This window comes from Phodopus roborovskii, unplaced genomic scaffold (assembly GCF_943737965.1).
Source record: "Phodopus roborovskii unplaced genomic scaffold, PHOROB, whole genome shotgun sequence".
In the NCBI taxonomy this organism is placed as follows: Eukaryota; Metazoa; Chordata; class Mammalia; order Rodentia; family Cricetidae; genus Phodopus; species Phodopus roborovskii.
The window spans coordinates 18,675,111-18,688,630 of record NW_026125391.1 but is presented as its reverse complement, the minus strand read 5'-3'; positions in this window follow the sequence as shown (position 1 = coordinate 18,688,630).

Below are 13,520 nucleotides of genomic sequence, written 5' to 3'. Positions count from 1 at the left end.
AACTCTTTCTGTTATTTGAAGGGAGTAGAGCTCATTTTTTGTTTTAGTGATACTTTACATGCCTAGTGTTCTGACTATCTTAACATGTTTATTAGCCAATTCTTTCAAGTCTTTTTCCTATCTCCTGTGTCTGTTGTGAATGAGAAATTCATCAGTTCTTTTGAGCTGCATTGCCATTGTCCAGAGATATGATCTGGATTGTTTTATATCTGGTGTGCTCCCTCACTGAGCTTTTATTTACCCAGGACTTTCTTCCTGATGGATGCTTACAGGGCACATAAGCCAGTCAAAGATGGTGCCGGAGGGGGGGGGCAACGAGGGGGTGGGGAGAAAAGTAAAGAGGGCACATCCTGAGATGTTTACAAAAAAGGGTGATTGGTTGCTAAGATCAAACCAGATGAAGTTACAGTGTTCTGCTCATGTTCATTAGGTAAAGCATAGGGTGTCTACGAACATGATAGGTTGATCTTTTAAACCATCAGTTGACTGTTTTCCGACCATGCAGGTTTGTGCTTTAAAATATGGTTCTTATGGGGCAATAATTGAGTTCCTGCTTGATTAGATTCCCCACTGTGGCTGATTGTCTCCAGGATACTGGGAGGCTGGGGAAAAGGTGAGTGGCACTCTTACCTTTCCCCAGACCCAACTCAACCTTCTGTGATTGGGCTAAGATCCTGCTGATGCTTATCAAAATTAAAAGGAATAAGAAACATGGAGATCTTAGATTATTGGCATGCATATTCTTTTTAATGTGATTCTGCTGGTGTTGCTGGCCCAAGTCTCCCTTGTTTAGTAGAAAAACTCTTTACCCAAAGGACTCAGTGCTCACTTCTCTGATTTGTTTTTCCTCCTTTCTTCTGGTTCTCTTTGTGTAAAGGCCATATACAAAAATGTTCAGGTATTTGCTGGCTAAAGGGATGGTTAGAAGAGCAGGTTAGTCCCATGAACTGGAAGCTCTCTGCTCTTTTCCTTTTAGTATGTCACCTTCCTTAACTGATGAGGATAACTGAGGCTTACCATTTGTCCTCTGTATGACACCTTTCTGGATTCATGAGTGTCTATGCTATCATCATAATGTGCCTCTGAGTCTGTAGGCAGTCAAATAGAGTCAAGAATCTAAGTCCACTCCAATATATGAACATTTCCTATCAATAGGATCTGAGAAAATACAGCTCCCACATTGTTCCTTTTCCTTTCAGAGAATTCCCAAAGAAGAAGAAAGTGCTTATGTTGATAGCTAAATTGAAAGTATTCCTTGAATAGTGTCTTAGTTAGCTTTCTATGGCTCTAATGAAACACCATGTTCATAAACAACATAGGGGAGAAAGGCTCCATTTTGCTGACATTGCAGACCATCATATAGGAAGTCAGGGCAGGAACCTGCAGAGAGAAGCAGCTATAGAAGCCATCAGGGGATGCTGTTTACTTGATTGTTCCTCATGGTTTGCTCAGCTGCTTTCATATACCATCCAGGACCACCTGCCTAGGAATGAAAACTTCCACAGTGCACAGGACCTGTGCACATCATTCATCAATCAAGAAAGCCTATATTCTTGCCTACAGAAGAATTGTCTTGTGGAAGAATTGTCTTAATAAAGATTCTCTCTTCCAACATATGTCTAGGTTTATGTAACGTTGAAAACAACATCAAAGAGCAGCAACAACAAAAGCAACCAACACAAATCACCATAGAAAAGTACTGAATGACTGACTATACCTTTGCAGGGAAAATGGATGTTTCTGGTCAGTGTGACATTTCCTCTCATGGTCTGGAATTTACATAAAAATTCCAGACATCTTTCTTATATCTTTCACTCTAGTCTAAACTCTGTATTCTTGTTCCCCATCCCCTCTCTCCACTCCACTTCAATTGGCTTGTCAATGGATTTTTTCTCTTTTCTGATCACACAAGTATTTCAAGTGGACTTCATTCTTTGGTATTTACTGAGTAGCAACTGTGGTTCCAATCATCTTTTAAAGGACTAATCCTCTAGAAAGCACATAACAAACAATTCATTTAATTAGGAAATACTGTTTAATTCATCTCCAGGAAAGAGTATTTCTTCTTAGTTGGTGTCCATGGATACTTAGTATCATGATTTTTTTTTTTTTTATTTTTTTTTGTTGCTACTATCTGAGGGCCAAGGCTTGTTGAAATTACAAAGAAGCTTAATCAAACTGTAATGGTTAAAAAAATAAACAAAACAAGGAAAACTAAAGCCAAAGGAAGAGCCAATGGAACTGTAGGCAGCTTATTAAATTTAGGGCAAACTTCATTTCTAATTTGCTATACCTTCTGCTCCATGGGCAGATTTCTACATTCATTCAATTAAAATCTTCTAGGTCCCAATACCCTCACAGATCTTACAGCAGCACCTTCATCTTAGTTTGGCAAACAGAAAAACATGTCCAGATTATTTCTGGCTATTTGTGAAACTGGGCCTATCACCTTTTTTCTTTCATTCTTCTTTTTTTTTTTTTTTTTTTTTTTTTTTTTTTTTTTGAGACTGGGTTTCTCTGTGTAGCTCTGGTTGTCCAAGAACTATCTCTGTAGGTCAGACTGGCCTTGAACTCACAGAGATCCTCCTGCCTCTGCCTCCCTAGTGCTGGGATTAAAGGTGTGTTCCACCAGTGCCTGACTTAACCATTCTTAAATTATGTACATAGTAGCAGTAAAATCTAGAATGGAGATTTTCATCCTGATTCATATCATTGGTGTAATAAAGGATATAAATCTAGACTTTTCTAGAATATAATTTCCCACTGTTAATTGCTTGTCATTCATTCATAAGTTTCTAAAAACATCATCTAGTTCTCTATTCTTGACCAAATGATTAACATCATACTTATCATTAGAAAGCCAAGGGGATGCCCTGATTCTCCTTTGAGGAATATGAATTCTAGATAGATTGATTCTATAACATCCCAAGGTCATATGTGGCTGGAATGTAATCTGCTCTGGAACTTTCCCTTCATGTTCAGTGCACTATTTCATAACCAGTCTATACACAGTTTAAAAGACAAATGTGAATTTCAAAAAAAGTTTCATTTTCTCTGTTATTAAAAAACAAAAGAAACCAAACAAAAACAAAGACATAGATTTGACAAGCCCTCTGCCTAGATTCTACATTTCTCTACAGACAGAAAACTCAGAATGTCTGATTAAAAAACGGGAATGTACTTTTGGGAAATGAGAATGTACTCTCTGAGTTCATTTGGTGTTTTCTCTCACTTGCAGAACAGAGGAAAGAGCTTTAGCTCTTCATTGTTTTTCATCCCTCTGATACAAAGAAATCTGGCATTGCTATCCTTCTATTTTGGCAATAGCCATGTCAGTCACCATGCCTGAGTTCTTCAGTAAGCTCATAACAACATGTGTGGAGGTTCACAGAGCTGTTTCATGTGTATCACTGACAAAACACATAGCTTTTTTTTTTTTTTAATAAAAATCACTTCTCTTATTTTTTTTTACCAATCACCCATGATTTATGACACCAGATCTTTTATTGTATTACACAAACACACATGTGTATATATAAACAAACAATACTAATATAGGTAAGTACTTTAGGCAACTGAGGTGCACAGAAAATTAACTTGTTTCAAATCTAACAGTAAATAAGTGTCAGGAGACAGAATTGTTCCTGGAACCCAGGTTCTGGAATTACTTTTGATTATTATGACAGTGGTCACTTTATCACAGTATCACCTTACAACTCTTAATGACTTATGGTTAGGGAAGTCTTTCTTTTTCTTGCAGGTGCATTCAAATTTATTCTGTCAGATTAATAACAAAATATTCTTGTGTTAAATAATACCAGTGGATTCCTTGTGTAAGTTCTTAAAAAAATAACGTTCAACAACACCTGTCAGGAGGCTCTTGTGGAGCAGTTCTAATTTGATATGTGGCAAGTTGTGCTTTAGAAATTCCATGGTTGAAGCACTTCAGTCATCTCCCTTTACCCCAACAGCCTTTCTTATGGCTAACATGCAGCTAGCATGCACTAGCAGCCAGTCATCCAATCTGAAGATCAAGCCTTAGCAATATTGAATTCTGAAACAGGTGTGATTTAAGAAGGAAATGACTGGAATATTAATCTGGGACCCTAGACAAATTTCTCTTTGAAATTCATTCCTGAGAAACTCACATTGTTTGAGTTTTTGAGAACTTGTCACATTCTTCACCTTTAGTTTTAAATATTTTTAGCACCTGAAATGTTATCAGCCTAAAGGCTAGACCTATAAAGAATCTTGCAAAACTTCTTGCATGAGTCATTTGAACAACCTTGAGAGGGAGTGTGATTTATGATTATTAATAAGGCCCAGTCATTGAGAATATGAGATTGAATTCATTAAAGCATTATTTTGTTTGGAATCCTCTGCTTGCCTTAAGGCTTTATTGTGGAAAACGGAAGAGTCTAATCATGGAGGAAACTTAGAAGTAATGCTTCTCTTTATTTCTCTGCACTTGAACAACTGCAAAGGACTCTACATCCCTTTCTTCTTAAGAGGCAGCAATATCTCTGTTTTGAATATACCTCAAGGAAGACATGAGCAGTTCCACAGGCAGACTACCAGATGTTTCTGACAGTCTGACAGCTGTATCCCACTTCTAGAAAACATCTTATAAAACCAAGGCTTTAAATGATTAGATAGGGATTATCTATTTGCATGTTAAAAGCATTCTTTACTCCATAGAAGGTTCAATAGGGAGTTACTTTAAATAGCCAGTACCCTTAATGTGCTTAAAATAAAATTTCATCTATAAACAACATCTCAGAAATAAAACAACTGCAATAAGGGAAGCATAATTATAACTTTAAAAAGACAATTACATAATTCTTTATGTAGAGTGTTTACAAAGAGATGGATGCTGTTGTTTCCTTTAAGCCTTTATTTCAAATTGTTTAAAGAATGCATTCAAATTATCTGATTGTATGACACCCTATCCAATGGCTCATAGTTTTCATTGCTTTCAGGATGACTGGACCCTTTCCATGTACTCATGGGGTCTGTGAAGAAACAACTAAATGTTCATTTAACAGATAGTCCAGGTTGCAAAGATTCTATAGGATGGATACATGCTTTTTTAGGATACAGCTAGGACAGCAATTTTCTTCTCTTTTTTTGTTTTGTCTAAGTATAATGTACGACATGCTTTTATGCTTTTGGACATCCTAGAATGAATAAATCAACCTAGTTAATTAAATTTTCTTTGTGATGAGAACATGGAAATAAACTAGACATCTGAACTATAGTTACCATGTTGCAGAATACATCACTTGAACTTCCTACTGGAATTTTGTGCACTTTAACATCACCTCGCAATCTTGCTTCTCACCCTATAATCAGTACACTGATTTTCATTCCTCTGATCATGGAGAAAGACTGCCTCTTCTCCTTATCCCTTCCTTCACCGACTTTTGTTGTTGTTAATAAAGGTAGAGTGGAAGTGCAGTCCCCCTCTGTGGCAAATCACACAGTTGACTTTCCTGAATTAGGGAAAATCCTAGGGATTGACAGACACAGAGTGCAACTGCCTTACTGCAGGAAAACCACCTTTGTAGTTCTGGTATCTGTCCTGTTAGGTAAGTGGTGTCTTTTGGATAAAAGACATTCTAACAGGTTTGAGGTGACTGATGATAGTTCATGGATCTTATCTTCAGCATTGTCCTGATGATTAATGACTTTGATGACTTTTTCATATACTTATTGCTGTTTTGAATATTTTAAAAAAGTAATTTCTTACTCTTTATGCTTTTAATGTGCATTAATTTTTTTCTTGCTTTTATGTTGCACAAGTTCCTACCTTAAAATATTTCAGACAGCCTTTTTTGTTTCCCTCTTTCAAATGGATGGCTTGTGCTTTTTTTTTTTCTTTTCTTCCATTTTATAGGTTGTACCTTAACTTTGTTGATCATCTCATTTGTTGGGCAGAAACTTTTTAGTTTTGTATAATCACAATGATTTACTTTTTGCCTGTTATTTTGGAATGATATAATCTAGATTCATGTTATTATAAGGAAACATTGAGGCAATTATCTTATAAATAGAGACAGTTGATTTTGGTACATGGTTCTGAGGTTCTAATCCAGGGTCAAGTAGCCATATTGCTCTGTGTTCTTAGCCAGAACATCATGTGTCACAGTGACTCACTTGCATTAGAGACTAAGAAGAAGAGGGATAAAAGAAGGGAGTCTCAAGTTCTCTCAAGAGATTTTCTGAATGATCAGTTGGTAAAATAGCTTAAGCTATTTCCTTGGCTTTCATGCAGCAGTATAGGTGTATGAATCATCTAGATCCCCTAACAATTTAGGATGTCTATTCACAGTTTTCCTCTGTGTTATTCTTGTGTGTGTGTGTGTGTATGTGTGTGTGTGTGTGTGTGTCCATGAGTGATACTTGCATATGAGTATGATGTATGGAATTGTATGCATATGTAGGTTCTTATGTGTACAAGTGGAAGGCAGAGGAGGATGGTGTTTTATTTGATCACTCCTTACTTTTCCAAGAAAGGATTTTTAATAGAACCCTACAGTTAGGCTTGTGGCCAACAAGCCTACGGTGTTGAAGTTACAGACTCATTATGGTGTGGCTGGCTTACAGGTGGGCTCTGGTCATGCTAGTCTCTATGCTTATGTAGCATATGCAGTGATCTTACCATATGAGGCATATTTCTTACACTCTTGAGTTCCTTCTATGTCATTTAAAAATGTACTAGGTATTGTACTACACTTAACACAAACCCAAATCCCTTTTCTTTATTTTTGAGATTGTAATAGAATTATACATTTCTCCTTTCCCTTCTCTAAGCCCCTCCTTATACTGATCTTTTCTCCCTTTTATATTCATGGCCCATTTCTCATTGATTGTTGTTATATGCATATATGTACATACATGTTTATTCTATTTTTAGTTTAATTTTTAATGTTTTCTATTTTGAGTTTACAATATAATTAGATGCTCCCTTCCTTTTCCTCACCCTAAATTCTCCCACACACCACTCTACTTTCCTTCAAATTCATGGCCTTTCTTTTTCATTGTTATTGCATGCATTCTCATTCTCTCTCTCTCTCTCTCTCTCTCTCTCTCTCTCTCTCTCTCTCTCTCTCTCTCTCTCTCTCTGTCCTAAATAAAATCTGTCCAGTCTATTTTATGTTTTTAGGGCTGAGCATTTTAACTGACCAAAATTAGTGTGCTCTTCCCTGGGAGGGCCACCATTGCTGCTCCCAGTTTTCCTAAGTAGCTTATAGTTCTTTGTGTAGGATGGAGGCCTTATGGACTCATTCCCTTATGGTTTGGCATATCTATTGGTGCCATCCATGTTCTGCTCACATTTGGACAGCTATGTTGGTAAGACTATATAGGTGTAGCTTCTGATGTTACTAGGAGACACAATCTCACAGCAAACTCCGTGTTTCTCTGGCTTTTACATTCTTGATACTTCTTCTTCTACAATAGCCCCTGAGACTTCAGTGCAGAAGTTGTTTTGTAGATGTATCCATGGGGACTCTGTTTCACAACTCTGTATTTTGATTGGTTGTGGTTTTCTGTACCAGTCTTTGTCTGTTGCAAAGAAGTATCCTTGAGGAGGGGTGAATACTATATTTATCTGTGAGTGTAATGACAGAAATTTAGAGTCTGGTTAAAAATCATGCTGGTTTAGAAAACTGGTAGCTGTAGGTTCTCCCAGCTCCATGACTTCACTAATCCTGGGTAGTTGTCTGGGTTTCTAGTACCAGGCATGGTTTCCTTTTTGTTGAGGTCTGAAGTCCACTACCAAGGTATGCATGCCACTACTGCATGCTTAGGATTATTTTTGCCATCATGGTTTTCTTTGTGTTTCATAGATACCATAGCTGGGTAAGATTGTAGCTTCCTTCTTTTGGAAGCCTACATGGTGCATTCTGGTATAGTAAAACCTAGTTCTCAGGGAGGACACATGTACTTCAATTCCAGCTCAGAAGCCCCTGAGCCCTGTGTCTGAATAGATGATGCCTTCATGAATAAGGACTTACCTTTTATTTCTGGGGCAACTGAGGTCTATAGCAATAGCCTGTATGTTTGGGGCATCCTTAGATAACCCTGACCAAGGACTCAAAAGAGGATGTTTCATGCCTGGTGTTGGTTTTTCTGTTAGGTTGGCTTGCTTGGAGAGAATATTGTCATCCCAGGTGAGAAAATTGCATTCAAACAATGTATGCATATTTACACACTTACATGTATATGGGATTTTGTAAGTGAATATTTAAAAGTATGATTCCTGATACTGTTTCAGACATCCTTACTGCTAATATACCCTCATATTTCCTTTTTCTGCATTTATCTCCATCTCTATAGAGACCCTCATTTTCCCCACTTCCCTGATTAGATTCACGTGTACCTACTATTCCTTTGTCCATTGCTCTCTGCCCTTTTTTACCCCAGTAGTCATCCCATTTATTTTCCTTATTTCTGTGCTTACTCCAGAGTATGTACTCACATCTTATGATTTGGAGCTCGATCCTCTGATTGGAGAGAGCCTGTGACATTTGTCTTTCTGGGTCTGAGTTACCTCCCTAAATATGATCTTTTCTACTTCTGTCTACTTACCTGCGGAGTCTAGGTTTTTTTTTTTTTTTCTTTACAGCTAAATAGTATCCCACAGTGTGTATGAACTACATTTTCATTATCCACTAATCAACTGAAGGATGTGTAGAATGTTTGAATTTTTATCTATGGTTAATAGAGCAAATTAATAGTGAACCAGACTGAGCAAATGTCTATGGAGTAAGATTGAGTCTTGAGCATATGCCAAGAATGTTATATCTGAGTTGTATGTTAGATTTATTTTTAGCTTTTTGAGAATTTTCCAAACTGATTTCCAGAATGGCTGTAATTCCATGAACAGCAAATGAGGGTTCCTCTTTTCTTACATCCCCTCCAGCCTTTGTTGCCTACTATTATTTTGATCTTTGCCATTCTGGTTGAGGTAAGATGAATTCTCAAAGTTCTTTTGATTTCCATTGCCCCAATTGCTACAAACAGTAATTTTTTTGAAATATTTTGTAGCCATTTTTAAATTCTTTTGAGATTCTCTGTTCAGGCTACATTCTTACTTTTCAAATGGGTCAAATGTTTTTACTCTTTTTTTTTTTTTTATCAGTTCTTTGTATATTCTAGATATTAAGCCTCCATCAGGTGAATGGCTAGCTGGAAAAAAATTTTCCCCACTTTGTGAGCTTCCTCTTCCCCCAGTTGGTTATTCCCTTGGCTCCGCAGAAGCGTCTTTGTTTCTAAAGTCCTACTTGTGAGTCCATCACTAGCCTTCACTCTTGGGCACATGGAATCCTATTTAGAAAAATATTCTCCCATACATACATCATGTAGGATACTGCCCATGTTTTCCTCAGGCACTTAGTGTTTCGGGTTTCATGTTTAGGTCTTTGAATCATTTGGCATTAGTTTTTGTGCCAGGTGAAAGACGTGGGTTAGAGATAGGTCTAATTTCATTCTTCTGCCTGTGGATAGATCATATTCCTACCACCATCTGCTGATCATGTCTTTTATCCAGTTTATTTTTACACTTGGTTAATTAAACAATACACCCTATCCATGCAATTTTATTTTACATTTTATCCTGAATAAAACTCTACCATTCGTATATAATTAAAGTTCAAGAATGAGAACTCAATGCGAAAAGAAAGAGGGGGAAAATAAAGCCTTATATGGCATCATTTCTGCTACATTTCTAAGAGAACAATGAAGCTAATCAAACTTTATGACTGGAAAACCTAGTCATATTTCATTCACAGATAGCTTACAGAGGTGATGAGCCTCTAAGAGGAATTTCTTTATGTTCTTTATGTCAACTACAGTATTCCCAACCTATGACTCTTTATCATTCTGAGTGCCTCTTAAGAACAAGTGAAGCAAGCAGTGATGCATACAAGTCCTGACTCCTGCAATCTCAGACACTGAAAGACTATTCAGGGATTTATTTATACCTTTCATCTCCATCTTCATTAAGCAATGCCTTCCAGCATAGAAACTAGAAGCATCCTCTAAGCAGCAATACTTTTTCCAATTTGAAAATATTGTTTCTTTATCATCTTTGGAAGTGAAGCAATAAAGTTTTAAGTAGAAAAAATGCTTGTACAAATCTGATGTCATTTTTGCTGCATTAATTTATTCCACTACATATTATTGATGGCTCAGTTTTTGTAGGTCTCATCATTTGGGGCAGGACTATGTAGATTTGCACCATTCATTATTTTAATATATGAAATTTCTGCATTTTTACTACTAGTGTTTTTTTTTTTTAATAGAAGAAAAAACCAGGGAGCAGATAACTAGCCATTTTCTATTAGTTTGAACAATATTTATATCCAAGTTTGTTTACTCCTATTTCTGATTCTTGAAGTGCTGTTATAGGGGAACAAAACATATTTATGTATTTCTCACTTTACTTTTTTCTCTCTTCCAGATATATAGTTAGGTAAAACTAATTATACAGAAGAGGTAGTGATTCTTTTCAAATTACTTGAGCTATTTTATCAGGTTCTTTTGCAGAATCTGAACTCTCACATTATAAATATTCACAGGGATGAAACTTCCCACTCATTCATTCATGGGCAACAGTGGTTCCCAGTTTATTTCTCAACAACTGCGGCTGTCCTTTGAACATGCTTCATGTGGTTGCTGCACCTCAGCTGTCTGAAACTATTATTTCCATTACCATACCTCTAATACTACCTTGCTGTTGTAGTGGCTATGTATGGTTCTACTTTGTGGTTGAACACTAACTATTCAGCCAAATCATTCTTTATCAACATCTAGAATGCTTCAGTTTGCTTTGCATCTTCAAACTTCAGTGAATATGTTTGCAGTATTTAATTTTTTTCATATAAGCTAATATATTTCAAGGATAAGCTCCAATAAATGAAATTTCTCAAAAAGATTATCTATGTGTATTTATTATGATAGATGTTAAGATGGATTTTTTTCAAATATGTTTAGGGTTGTTAAAAGTGAATTTCCTTTAGGAATCTCAGAGTATAAAAGCCCTGTATTTAATATCAGAAGTCTGGTAGGAAGCTTCAAAACTATAATTAAATTAAAATAAAAGCAGTCACAAGAAAACCAGTGGCGTGTTCTGCAGTGTGGAAATTACTGTTGCTAACTGTGTTTAGCTACAAAGCTGGAAGAACAGAGGAAAGAGGAGGGGATTTTAAAGGACGAGGGAGAGAAGCAGAACCATGCTTTATGGACTAGTCCTCCAGGGATGAAGATCAGACAGAGGCATTTTAAGGTGGGACACTTTGCGCTCCTGCCGGGCCCTACCTTCTCTCCCTGCTTTGCTTTTGACATCTTCTAGAATCAGACAACTACAATGCCTTGAAGAAATTACCAATATGATGAATTAGTTTTAAATATCAACTAGTTTAAAAGAACTGATGCTAAATTTAGAGAAAGCAGACCTCATTATGAATATGTGGCTCAGATGCTCAGAGTGTCTGTTGGCAGATTTAATATGCCAAAGGGAAGTTTGTGTTGGCTGTTTTGTACAATCAGTCTGGGAGTTCCTGTGTGTCTGTGTGAGGGCTGATGCCTAGTGCATCAGTTACTTGTCTTGTTGCTGCAGCAAAGCACTAGATAAAAGAGACTAAATATAGAGATTTCTTATGATTCATGAATTGAGGGTGCTGTTTATCATGGTGGAGAAGTCATAGCAGTAGGAGCATGAGGCAGCTGGCCACATTGCATTCACAGTCATGTTGCCAACAGTGATGGATTCCAGTGCTCAGTTTCCTTCCTCCCATTTTATGCTTTTTGGGATCACAGCTCATGAATGGTGCTGCCTATAGTTAGGATCAGGAAGGAACCTTCACGTTTGATACAAAATTTGACTTTTGACTTTTTTTTCACTGTCTACAAATTATGCTATCTTTCTGAATTCATTTTACACATGGAGTTTAAAAATTGGCTTTTATTTAAGAATCTAGGTATAAACATAAAATAATAAATATTATCCTATTTAAATGAGAATTGCATTTCAGAGCAAAGATGTAATGAAATAAATCTATGACATAATTAAGTATCATGGTGACAAATGTGACATAGTTTCCACTCAGGTTTAAGTAAGAGGAAAATATCATGAGTCAGTCAAAACTTTCTTTGGACTTTGGGTGACTTGTTTCTGGGAATTTCTGGGCAGACCAATAACAAAAAGCTACCAAACTTCATGACAATATAAGTAAATCTGAAGTGTGCAGATGACCAGGCCAACACACTACTTTCCCTCTACTTCTCCCTATCTCTGTTCTCTTTTCAAGGTTAACACAATTTCTTAAAAGAATATTTTTTGCTTCTCTGATTTTAACATAACCAACTTCATTCAAAAATATTCTTGACACATTTCTTCTTTCTTCATTTAGCAATGATGCCAAGCAATGATGTCTTATGCTCACAACAATCAAGTAAAGCTCCCCTTGGTAAAATCAGGAAGGCAAGGCTTTAAAGCTATGGAACCCTCTCATAGGATACACTGAAAAGCACCTTGTGTCTCACTTCTTTGTGTCAGAATTGAATTTCTTCCAGGTCTGACAAGAGATTCCAATTCTTTCCCTCTCCAGAACACCTCTTCAGTACTCTGTTCATTTCCTTTTCTGTGATTGCCATGACTCAGTAGTTTCCTGCCCATGTTCAAATTGCAACCCAGGTCATGCAACCTCACTACTGATTTCCAACATTTTTGAATTAAGTTGGTTTAGTTGCAGAACCAATGAGGGTCCTCAGTGCATCAAGGACATAAAAGTAGGAAGTCTATGAAGTGCCATTTCTTCTCATGTCTCATGAGAATAAAAGGAATAGGAGAAAATAGAATCCAACCGACTTTGTTTTTTGCCATAGTCTGATGTGAATAGTGATATTTTTCTACCATCAGTGCCTAGAGAAGAATTTTAAGAGGTGCCATATAAAATAGTAATTTTATCTGGGAAAGGCTAGCTTGTAATATAAATCAGAACAAAGCTTCCAGGAGAGAAGGACATTACTTTTCAGAATGATGAAAATGAGCTTGGTTTTCTACATAATGGGAAAAAGGAAAGTCTTCTAGGTCCTAGGCCTGCAGAATCTATAATGCTGCTCAGAAAAGGGGCAGTCTACTGATTGTACAGAATCATTATTTACCCAATGATTATTCCACTGCCCATTTTTTTTTGTGTGTGATACATTATTGAAAGAGACCAGCAAGGCAGAAATGGGAATTATATGGGCATGATGTGGTAATCACAAAATAATTTCTAGATGGAAAACTTGCTATTTAAAATCTATTATTTAACTGTAATGGATAGGTTAATACATGCCCTTCGATTGGCATTGGTAACCTGCCTACAAGTAGTGATAATGCAATTTGGCACAAAACTTATGTGACTAACCAACAAATACCAGATTGGTTTTAAGCCCCCCCTCCATGAGATAGAACCTATTTTATGAACACTGCTTAGTGGCCAAGGATCTGATTTTATATAGCCCAGGGA